This window comes from Diabrotica virgifera, chromosome 6 (genome assembly GCF_917563875.1).
Source record: "Diabrotica virgifera virgifera chromosome 6, PGI_DIABVI_V3a".
NCBI lineage: Eukaryota > Metazoa > Arthropoda > Insecta > Coleoptera > Chrysomelidae > Diabrotica > Diabrotica virgifera.
Window position 1 is genome coordinate 36,532,283 of NC_065448.1, and position 12,379 is coordinate 36,544,661.

Here is a 12,379-nt window from a genome sequence, read left to right on the forward strand (position 1 = left end):
TTCGAAACGAATAGGCACTAAAAGAAGAAGATACAATATTATAGTAATAAAATTGATGTATTTTTTGTAAATTTCAGTCATTTTCAGGGTCAGGGGGGCAAATGCCCCCCCCCGACCCTGTCAAATGACACTCCAGCAAGCATTGCAAACAAAAACGGCAATTTCCAAACTAAAATATTAAAAAAAAGGAAAAGAAATAATTTCTTAATCCGCTCTTTCTGGACATAAGATCACAAACCAAATTTTATATGATCATTTATCAGTTTTATTGTTTTAATTTCATTTTGTTAGTTTCTACAGTTTTTCGCCGTTTCCCAAAATTATGGAAATGGGCGATTGCCGACTTTGATTTTACACCCCTCATATTGAGTATTTTCGTACTCTTGTCCGATTGTTGGTCATCTGCATATAATAATAAGTATATATAGGTATAATATTGTTGTTTAACGGCAATCACATATTTTTGCATTTGCGTTTCAAAAGTTTTTGGGTTTATTCGAGACAAATTTTAAATAATGTAGATGAGAGACAACGCAGCCTTGTTTAAGACTCTTGCTGGTTTAGAATCCCTTGGATAGGATAGGTACATAGGTAAGTATAATTCAAAGAATATTTAGAAAAAAATTCAATCCAACATATTGAAAAGTAAGCCATTGGTGACAAATTTTGACAGGCAGCTCACAAAAAAATGGATTTTGCGGTGGACATCAGAGCTCGTCACTAGATCATACGAAACAATAAATTCAAAACGATTTTATTAGCTTATGAGTTTCACGAGGTCACAACGTCGAGTTTTTTATTTTTAATAATTTTTGAATTTTTGGTATCACTCAGAAATCAAAAAAAATTAAATTTTTGGTAAAAATTTTGTGAAAATCAACAGATTTATTATTGTTGAACAAAAAATAAGCAAAAAAGAGAAATATCTCGACGTTGTTACCTCATGAAATGTCAAGAAAATCGGTGCAAAATATCAGGTAGATCGGCCGAGTAGTTTTTCAGTTACAATGTCCACCGCGTTTGAAAAAGCAGTTTTGAAAAAATGCGTTTAAAGTTTTGACAAGTGCATCTTCATCTTCTTATTTGTCTGCCAAATCGTAAAGTGATGCACATTGGAATATGTTTTTTGAATCGAGGAGTAATCTACAAAAGAGAAGGCGAACAGTTGTTTAACGTTTCTCACTACGCCCAAGCGTGCGAGTCGAAGGTAGAGATATTCAACACGCTGTATCTCTGGTAATTTTACTCCGATTATTTTGAAATTTTCAGAGAGTATTCTTGAAAGTATGCACTTTTATTTGAAATAATAAAAAAAATTTAATATTTCAAACCATACCCCCCCCCCCCCTTAAGCAACATACAATAATTGTTGTCTTTCCTGGTTAACAGCAACTTTCTTTTCAATAACCTGTGTACAGGGCCGGTTCTAGGGTTTTGAGCGCCCCGGGCAAAATAAAATTTGGCGCCCCTTGATACAAGAATATGTAAATTTACTGCAAATATAAAAAATAGCAAAAAAGGCAATAAATCAAAATTTTACCATAAAGAACTATGTAAAATTATATTTATTTAAAAAATAGTACAATCATTATTATTTATAGCTTATCATATATTATATAATATTATATATTATATAATATTATATAATATTATATAATATTATATAATATCATATATTATATAATATTATATAATATTACAACATATTGCATAGCATAATAAGTACATTTGAAGTTCAAGCGACGAAGGAGCGAGGTAAAAGATAAATGCACATTTTCAACAAGCAGAAAAGAATGTGGATAAACGTTGTACAATCCAAAATACAAGTTGATTGTGTACAAGATATAACTGCATGACTGCATCCCCAATATCTAAACTGAGGAAGTGGCATCCACATAGCATAAAAGAGCACGAGAATATTCTTCGCAAACACGAGCTTGTAAACCTTTATTTTTTCTCTTCATGTTAGAGCTGTTGTCATATCCTTGGCCTCTACAATCATCCATGTAAATTCAATTAAAAATCATTCATTAATTTTTTTATTATCTCATGAGTAGGCCTATACTCGATACCTAGAACCAAGCTATGGTTCTAGGTATCGAGTGATTAGGACAGACAATAGACTGCATACTAAAATTGAACCCGGTACTCTGTTGTAAAAACATCAGTATAAAAACAAAAAGAAGAATATATAACACCATGATCAGAAGTATTCTGACTAATGGGTGTGAAAATTGAATAAAAAATACGAAAAACAAATGCAAAATAAGAGCAACAGAGATGGAATTCCTAAGGAGAAGCTGCAGAAGAGATAGAATAAATAACATAGAGATTAAGAAAACAATGGTAATGAATTCAAGAGATAATAGACTACATAGAACAAAAGATATTAACTTGGTACGGACATGTCAAAAGAGCAGACCAAAATCGTTGGTTAAGCAGAATAACAGATTGGAGCCCGACAGGCAGAAGGAAGAGAGGCAGACCCCGAAGATCTTTCACAGATAAAATGGACAAAGCAATAGAAAAGAAATCTTCAGGAAGGGGACTGGCAAGACAGAAAGAACTGAAGAGAACGGTTGAGTGAAAAAATACATTGAAAACTTTGGAAATCCTTATATACAGAGTGTTTCTAAATAAATGCGACAAACTTTAAGGGGTAACTCTATGTGAAAAAATAATGACAGTTTGCTCTATAAACGTATGTCTGCAAATGCTTTGTTTCCGAGATATGGGGTGTTGAAATTTTTGTTACAAACTGACGATTTGACAAAACCGGTTGAGATATGCAAATGTAATTTGATAGACTTTAAGAGGTAATTATTGCGCATTTTTTATATAAAATTAAGAATTTTATATCTACCATTGGCGCGAATACAGGTAATGGTCTGAATATTTTTTAAAAAACATAGTACGCTACTGAGATATTTCAAATAAAAAATCATTTTGAAATTCCTCGTTCAATGTGTGATACAAAAATCTATCCTTTCTTTTTTGCAAAAAGTAAAACATCTTAACGCTTACAAAGTATTCGAAATAAATTTCTATATATTCGTATGAATAAGAACTTGTCACTTCTAATTCATACATACCTACCGAGTTTTTTTTTATTTCAGATTACACGCCCACGGACACACGACAATGTTGATAATGCAAAATTTACAGAACTATTCACAAATATGTTGATACCTACTTTGTAAATCTGATCCTTCGTGTATTTTAAGTATCAAATTGTTACCATAAAAGTGATAGGTACCTGACAAATTCTCTTTAAAAGCCATAACAGTTTTTAGGTTGCATTATTTTTATTAGAGAATTTTTGTTTTTGTGAAGTAAAAATAGTTTTCTTATTGTTACAATTATTCAATAATTGTCTTAGGAATAATCTTAGCCCAAAGATAACCTACAAAGTCTAAAAAAATAATGAATGTAAAAATATTCTATTCATATATCGGCGTCCCTCAAAATTTGGCGCCCCGGGCGGTCGCCCGTCTCGCCCGCCCCTTTATCCGGCGCTGCCTGTGTAAGGCAAAATAAATGGTCAATAGTTGATCTACTTGCCCTGAGTCCAGCTTGTTCTTCGGCTTTTATATCTTTGTATTCATTCGAGTTTCTTACATTTTCTAAATGAATGTCCATTAAATAGAACTAACTTTATAATTTTAATATATCCATAAAATTAAAAAAGTCGTAATTTTATTAAATATACATGACGATAAAAATAAAATATCTATATAATATAATAAACAATCAATATCACACAAGATGCAATTCGCTAACAATACTATAAACAATTATCCATATAACTAGCACACACACTGCTCCTATAAAAAAATAAGTCTTTTTTTGGTTCCATGGTGCGTTATCGGCGACTTCAGGAATATGCCTCTGCCTTGTATTTGGACAACCATTATTTGAACAAAGTTTGGTTGACGTATGAGCCCCTTTGTTCACTGTAATGTTGGTGAGTTCAGTTCCTTTGTCCCTGCCTGCAGTGCCTGCCATCTGAAACTAAATAAAATTGGGTTAGACTCTAAGAGCGTATGCGTAATATTTCGTTTCAATGCTTTTTAAATGCATTCATTTTTTCGAATCCTGAGAAAACTAATAAGTATTTTTGAAAAATTTAAACGCAAAATGAAAGATTACATCATTATATCATATGCTGAAGATGATGCTGAAATAGAAAAATAATTAAAATGAGTTACTAAATGAACTAAAGCTGTCTTCTTCTTCTTCATTTGTCTTGTCCGTTCCGAACGTTGGCAATTAACATGGCTATTCTGATTTTGTTTATGGCAGATCTGAATAGGTTGGAAGATGAAGATGACAATCTGAACCATAATTAGCTGTTGTAGCTACTCTATATTTACAGTGCCTCATAACGTGACCCAAGTATTCCAACTTTTTTTATAGTTATTTCTACCTCTCTCTCCTTATCTATCCAGCATAGTACCTCCTCATTTGTCACGTGCTTGGTCCAGGATATTGGCAAAATTAAATTCCGACAGAGGGCGCTCAAAATTTCAAAGATGGACGATAACTCTAGGAAAACAATTTATTTTGTCATTTGACCTAACAGTTCTAAAACGTTAAATTAAAATCATTTACACGATGACTGTTTTGCCGAAGTAACCACTAAGTTTTGCCACTAAGACATCTTATAAGTTAAAGACGACTCAAAATTATGTTTCATCTGTATGCATTCATTAAAATTTGATGCTAACTGCTTTGTTTTTAAATTTTTTTCATAAAAAAATCTGGCCCCCGATAATCACACAGCGTTTTAAAAATTATTAATCTATCTTAGAATTTCTAATTTTGTTTTTAATTTAATTAATAGGTACACTACAATTTATTTTACATCAACAGATAACAATTTTTAATTAAATAAAAACTGGAAACTAAGTAGGTGAATTTATTTTATAATAATTGTGTTCTGGATATTACGAGGTGGTCGGAATATTTTGCATAACAATGTACATTCTATGTACAGAATATATACTACATTTTATTTATTTATTTAATTTTGCAGTCGCTTAAACATTAAAAAAATACTACGTTTAATACAAAAGTTAAATTAACATAATGTGTGATTTGGCATTGGTTAGTTTTTTAGGTCATTACGTCGAGTATAATAGGAATTAATACTGAGGAACACTGCAATAGTTTTTTTAAGTCGAAATCATTGTTAATTACAACATAAACTGACCGCAAATATGTACACAAATTAATGGCAAAGTCAATGTTTTTCTAGAGTTGATGCTTTTCAAATTCGCCACTAGGCGTCGCCCACTTTGCGGTTCCTCGCCAATACGTAATATACCTACCCACGTCGGTAAGCCCACATTTCGACCGGCCTATACTTTTTCATTAATGTTGCGATCTTTTAGACCGGTCTAGTTAGACTCAAAAATAGGAGTGAGCCTACAATAATTACCATCAAGCTGAAAATTGGCAGGATTGTTCAAAATACCATTATAAATGAAATCTAAAAAGTCCTCATAAATCCGACCCCTGCTAAAAATTTTACGCGGGGTCAAAGGTCACCAAATATGGTTTTTAGCGATTTTCAGCGAAACGGCAAGATTTATCGTAAAATTAGCTCTAACAAAAAATGTAGGTTAGATAATCATCTATAAAAAATATCTTAATAGTTTTTTTCCCAAGAGCCACTGTTTTTGAGATACAACGATTCAAAGAGTTGAAAGACTTCTAATCGTCATAATATACATATGTATTAGTTAGTACACCAGGTATATACATCACTGAAGCTGTAATACAAGTAAACATAATATTCTATCGGTCAACTTAACTTATATTACACATAATAATATAAGATTATAAATATGATAATGTTTCTACTATACCGCTTGCGGTCTACCGAGGGATGCAATGTATAAGCTGTATTATATTACGGTGCCAACAAAAAAATCTTTACAAAGTGAATGTAACGCGAAAATAATAAGAATTATTTGAATTTTACGGCTTAATCCCAACACAAATAGTAAATTGATATGACAAAGTATTACCTTACAATAATACTTTTTATTTATGCGCCTTAGTTCAATTTGTAAAGATGGGTTTTGTCGGAATAAACACGTTCGTCGGCTAATCTAATCACCCTACCTATTCTTTTCTCAGAAGGGTTTGAACATAATAATGAAAGACAACTTTATTTGATGGCTATAATGATTTTACGAGAAATATTAGAGCTGCAGAACAACGTCGTAGAACTTCAGCAACATCTTCATCTTCTAATATTTTATTTGATCAATCTATAACAGTATCTACCACTCAACAGAAATTTCTTGCAAATACTCACAACAAATCTCGGTTCATTTCAATGCTGAAAGCTAAGTTTATTGCTGAAAATATATCGGTAAAACAAGCTAATAATGATGCTGACGTAATGATAATTGAAACAGCCATAGAGCAATTCAACTTAACAAATACAACTATTATTGTAGGTGAAGATGTAGACTTGCTCGTATTACTTACTCACTGGTAGAACTCCAATCGAAAAAACTATCTTTTTTTTTAAACCTGGAAAAGGTCAAAACCAATCGGAAATATATTCATCGAAAAGTTTATCTACTTTTGCAAAATGTCAAAATCATATACTATTTTTACACGCAATAACTGGCTGTCATACGGCATCTGCATTTTTCAGGAGGGGTTAAACTACTGTTTTTAAAATGTTTGAAAAACAAGATTTACTTGAATGTGCTGAAGTTTTTAAAAAGCTAATTCAACTCCACAAGAAGTTATTTCCAATGGAATTAGCTTTCTTCTCTCTATGTATGGAGCGCCTAAGAAAACTACGTGCTTAGATAAGTTTCGATATGCATGTTTTTTAAAAAGTACTCGAAACAAAAAACAAGTGCAGTTATCTTGTCTTCCTCCAACCTCAGCGGCTGCTCATCAACATCTTTGTCGGGTATATTACCAAGTTCAAGTGTGGCTTGGTTATCAGCTAGATCCAAAAGACTGGGAATGGAAATTAGTCGACAGTTCATTAGAACCAATTCAAACTTTACTCCCCTCCTGCGCCGGAAAAACTCCTGAACACAATTTTTTGCAACTGTAAAAAGGGATGTAGCGCTAAATGTGGTTGCAAAAAAGTTGAACTGTTTTGTTCGGTAGCATGCATTAATTGTCAAAACCGGTCGTGCTCCAATGTTGAATCACCAACAATTGAGGATTCATTTGATTCTATCGAGGAGCCATGCGATGTGTCATTATTGGGACAACCCTAATAACACAAAACATTCCATGAATGTTCCTAGAATGTACACACAGGACATTGAAAACATTCCTGGAATGTCCCCAAATGCACACGAATGTCCCTGGAAAGTACCAGGAAAGTGCTGTGTCAGCATTTTAAATATTCTTAGAATGTTCTGTTGGAACATTCCATGAATGTCTACGAATGTTCTTTGGACATTCACAGTCTATTTTTTAGACTGAATGTCTTGTTGGAACATTCCATGAATGTTCTTTGGACATTCACAGTATATTTTTAGACTGAATGTCTTGTTAGAACATTCCATGAATGTCTACGAACGTTCTTTGAACATTCACAGTATATTTTTTAGACATTCACTGAAATATATCGTCAGTAATGTGACAATACCTCCTATATGTTTTTTCATGAGGTTTGCAGGAGACGAAAAACATTTTTTAAGGTCACTTTCTGGTTTCGTACGTATTCTGACTTTTTTTGTAGTAAATAGATAGTTGAATTTACTGCAAAACAAGTCAAAAAATATATGAAAACAGGAGGTGGCCGAAACAAGTTTTTAGTCTATCTTACAAATCTCTTGAAAAAAACAGATAGGAGGTACTGTCACATCACTGACGATATATGGCCATACCAAATAATACATCCTTGATAAATATAAACATTTTTATTGCAAAAAATCTTTACATACATTTTTTAATGTAATTTGCTGACATTCCTAAATATTATAAAAAAATGTGTCACATTTGCTTTGTAAACCTTTCTTTTGCTTTTCGTAGCCACATATTCCGTTTCCTTTCTGGTTTTTTGTAGACCACTTCTCTCAGCTGATTCTAAAAGAAAATAAAATAAAAGGTAATTTTTCTATCCTTTACAATTAACAATCAGAAGAAATATTATTTACAGGTAATAATATGCATAAATAATAATAAAAAAATAAATATTAAATAATATTTAAATAAATAATAAATAATATTTAATAAATAAAATAATAATAATGAACATTTTGTATTTTGACAACGACATCCGATGTGGAAGTAGAAACCTTAATAAAATTATTTTTTCAAGTAAATTGTGGCTTATTTCCCCATTAGAATAATTAATTACAAAAAAGCCACAAAGAAATAGATTTTTCACAAACAAATAAGTATTTAGTATTCATTATATTTATTGTTTTTATTATTTACTTTAATGTCCTACTGGTACATTATTTGACAAATAATGACATTTCGAAGTCTGTTAAGTACGATATAACGCCCTTGGGCATTAAATTTAAATAACGACTTAGATACTGTCAAGTTGACAAATATCAACCTAAGTAAAACTATGGTTACCACAATTACGTTACTACTGTTACTGGTAAATGTACTTATTTAAAAACTAATCAATTCAAAATTCATTCAAATTTTTCGCATATAAAGAATAATTTAGTCGGGCATTAAACGTTGAAGGCACCACAGGTATTATAATAATAACGCTTTCGGTCAACGTATATCCCTATAATACCCTTGGTACCTTAATAACTGTAACATAAGATTATACCTTAATTCTTGTTTTCGATTTCTGATGTTTTTATTTATTTACATTGAATATTAATCTGTTTTGTTGTATAATCTACTTCGCAATAATTATGTGATATATTTGACTTAAAATGAATTCAAAAATTTTTTGTAGTTGGGCAACAATGTCAACTTAGATCTCCGATGTAGATAATGAATTACAACAGTATCTATATTGTACGGACTGTATTATTAATTAGGTTATGCATATACCTGTGTGACATAAGCTATTGGAACAGCACAGTCTCTCAAACGAACAGATGAAAGTGAAGTTCTGTCAATATCTTTTTCTAAAAAGTGTTTTGAACATACTCCTCTATTAACAAATCTGATCTATACTTCATGTCTTCTTCGCAGGATCTTCTGGAAAGCTAAAAATACAAAATATATGCATTACTAAGCATTATTAACAAATTTTAGTTTTAAATAAAAAATATGATTAATGAACTCACAAAATTATTATAAAACAGCTTAGAAATTGTTTATTAGTATAGTCGGTTCCCCAAACTCAGACACAACTGGCTAGTGATTTTAGTAGGTAATTTTTTTTGTTTTTGGCCAATTTTGCCAAAATTACAGTAATTAGTACTGAGACTGAGTTTAGCAAATCGACTATAATATTCTGTGTATTCATTAGTTGGTACTGCATATTATAGTGTGTGGTCTACCATCCTATTTATAAACGCATACACTAGCAAAAACGCAAAAAGAATTATTTTAGTTTTACAAATCCTTTTGTTATTACCTATCTCTATTTACTATTTTAGTTAGGAATAAGCGAAGTTTGTGGCTTATTCACAATTATTATTAAAATAATAAATGGATATGACCAATTATTAACTTATAAAATAAAATAATAATTCTTCTGATTTATGCCTTTTATTCACTTTGTTATATCTACGTTACTTAAAAGATTTTTTATGAATAGTATTATTAGGGTATTAATAGTATTAATTTATTTTCTGAAATACAGGGCATGCTTTCGTTTACATATTTGCATACTAACCTTTTAATAGGGCTTTTCATTCACAGTCATTTGTTTTGAGCTTCTGTCATAATTGAAACGTTATTCCTGCAGATTTTTTTATCTACATTTGTTTCTGCTACTCCAACTGCGTTAAAAACAGGACACCATTTTATGCACTATGTTAATAATACTATTAAAGCTATTATAAAAGTATCCGAATTAAAAAAATATTCTTAAAAAGCACAAATAATACAAACAACTAAAAACAATCCACGGCAAGGCAAGGTCGCCAAGATGAAGATGCCAAGATGGCCGAAGCGAGGTCGTTGGTTGGTCGTTTTTAGTCACGTGATGCCCTCTCAAGCGCCATGCACAAAAATATATGCACGGCGAATTTGAAAATGAACGCAAAAGAAATAAATATAAATGCCTCTCTTGGGTTTTGCATAAGTTATAAGTATTTTTTTTATTAACAAAATCGCATTCCAAATTGAATATTCGCGAACAATAATTTTTATTACATTTGTATGTTTATAATCTTGGGAAACTCTTTAAATTTGACATATTATTGCACTGTAGGCCTAAAATGTCACTTTGTTTGTTTAGTATGTTATAAGTAATGTTGTATCTCTTACACGTATGTATTATTTCGCAACTTAAAATATAGGAACATTGGTAGTATGTTCACAGAATGTCTTATGGTAACATTCCAGGAATAATTTAAACAGATGTTCACCGAATGTTCCCTAAATGTCCAGGACATTCAAATATTGATAGAACTTTGGTAGTACATTCCTGGAATGTTGTGTGTTGTTAGGGAATTTACTTGCACCCAGGATGAACAAGAAGAAGAAGAAGAACAAGATGAAAGAGAAGAAGAAAAACTAGAAGATGAAGAAGAGGAAGAATAACAATGAGAAGAAGAACAAGGGAAGCAGAAGTATTAGAAAATTATGAACCAGTTTGATAAATTTCCCTTTTTTTTTTAATTTATACCGCTTTATATAACTTTTATCATTTTTAACCCTTGCCAATATCAATTATTAAATAGCTTTAAATTAAACAGAATCATAACAGATCCGTGGAATAGGCCTACTGGGGAAACCACGTTAAAAAAACGCGTTAAGTACACTACCTCAAAAGTGGTGTGGAAACGTGTGCGCATATTATGACGATTACCACTTTTTGAATCGTTATATCTCAAAAACGGTGGCTCTCAGGAAAAAAGTAATAAGGCATTATTTCTAGATAATTATCTAATCTACATTTTTTGTTAGAACTAATTTTACGATAAAACTTACCGTTTCGCTGAAAATCGCTAAAAACAATATTTGGTGACCTTTGACCCCGCGTAAAATTTTTAGCAGGGGTCGGATTTATGAGGACTTTTTAGATTTCATTTATGATGGTATTTTGAACAATCCTGCCAATTTTCAGCTTGATGGTAATTTTTGTAGCCTCGGATGCTTAAGTTGACCGGAGTATTTGTCAACGCCTCATTCTATACAGTGATGTTGGCGCTAATATAACCGGCCAAATAACGCAAGAGATGAAAAACATATTAAGTTGTGAGATAAAAAGAAATGAAACTAGTAGAGGTTAGAAATTTAGCGATAAAAACCTATAAATTTACATTCTATTTATTGTTTCCCACCTTTAGACGTATCGGACGAGTTTGGCAACTGCCACTGTAACAGTGACAGTTTTAGTTGATATAGGTGTGATATAGGTACTTGTCTGATACGTCTAAAGGTGGGAAACAATAAAAATATAATGTAATAGGTCTTTATCGCTAAATTTCCCAACTCTACTAGTTTCATTCCTTTTTATCTCACACTCACAACTTAATATTATGTTTTCCATCTTTTGCGTTATTTTGCCGGTTATTAGCGCGCTCATCACTGTAAAACAAAACCGGGAATACATAACATTTGAGGGCTCTAACTACAAAACTTACATTCTCCACTTTCTCAAATTTTGGAGGAGTGGGTGGAAAGCGCAGAAGAGGAAGACCAAAAAAAGAAGTGGTTAGAAAGGGTTGAAACCGATGTAAGAAAATCAAGAATACATAACTGGGAGGAAATGACAAAAAACAGAAATTAGGGGGATAATAGTAAAGAACATAGAAGCCATCACATATTAAAGTGAAGCTCTCTTACCTTTCTGTGAATATTAGATTTCCTTTCAAATATATAAAATTATTTCTTTTTTATATTCTACCATTTGAATATGATTCAAATTTCATTTCAAATTTACCGTTTTATTTTGACAACGTCATTTTTAACCCTATAGAAGTCAAAATATCAGAAAAATTAAAGAAATTCACTAACTGCATCTGCCAATTCTAATTGACAATTCAGATATTTGTTGCATGCAAAAATGACAGTGTCATTCTTCTCAACCCCATGAACCTACTACTTGACCATAACTACCCTTACCGATTTAGCGTTAAAGTCACCTATAATAGGGGAACTTGCACATTTTTTTATTTCATAATAATGTTCAGTTTTGTATAAAAATGAGATTTCCAAAATTTTATGCTTCAAAATCTCATAATAACTTAGAAGTACAAATTTAAAGTCTTCTGTATTTTAAAATAGTTCAAACGGC

General features: G+C 31.4%; 1 long non-coding RNA gene across 1 annotated transcript; it reads right to left on the minus strand.

Moving 5' to 3' along the window:
- Nucleotides 1-7,602: 7,602 nt before the first annotated feature.
- Nucleotides 7,603-11,549, minus strand: LOC126885876 (uncharacterized). Its single transcript, XR_007698476.1, has 3 exons — nucleotides 9,809-11,549; nucleotides 9,016-9,173; nucleotides 7,603-8,076 (listed from the first exon to the last, which is right to left on the minus strand). It is a non-coding gene; the product is annotated as an uncharacterized LOC126885876 (long non-coding RNA).
- Between the last annotated feature and the right edge of the window lie 830 nt (nucleotides 11,550-12,379).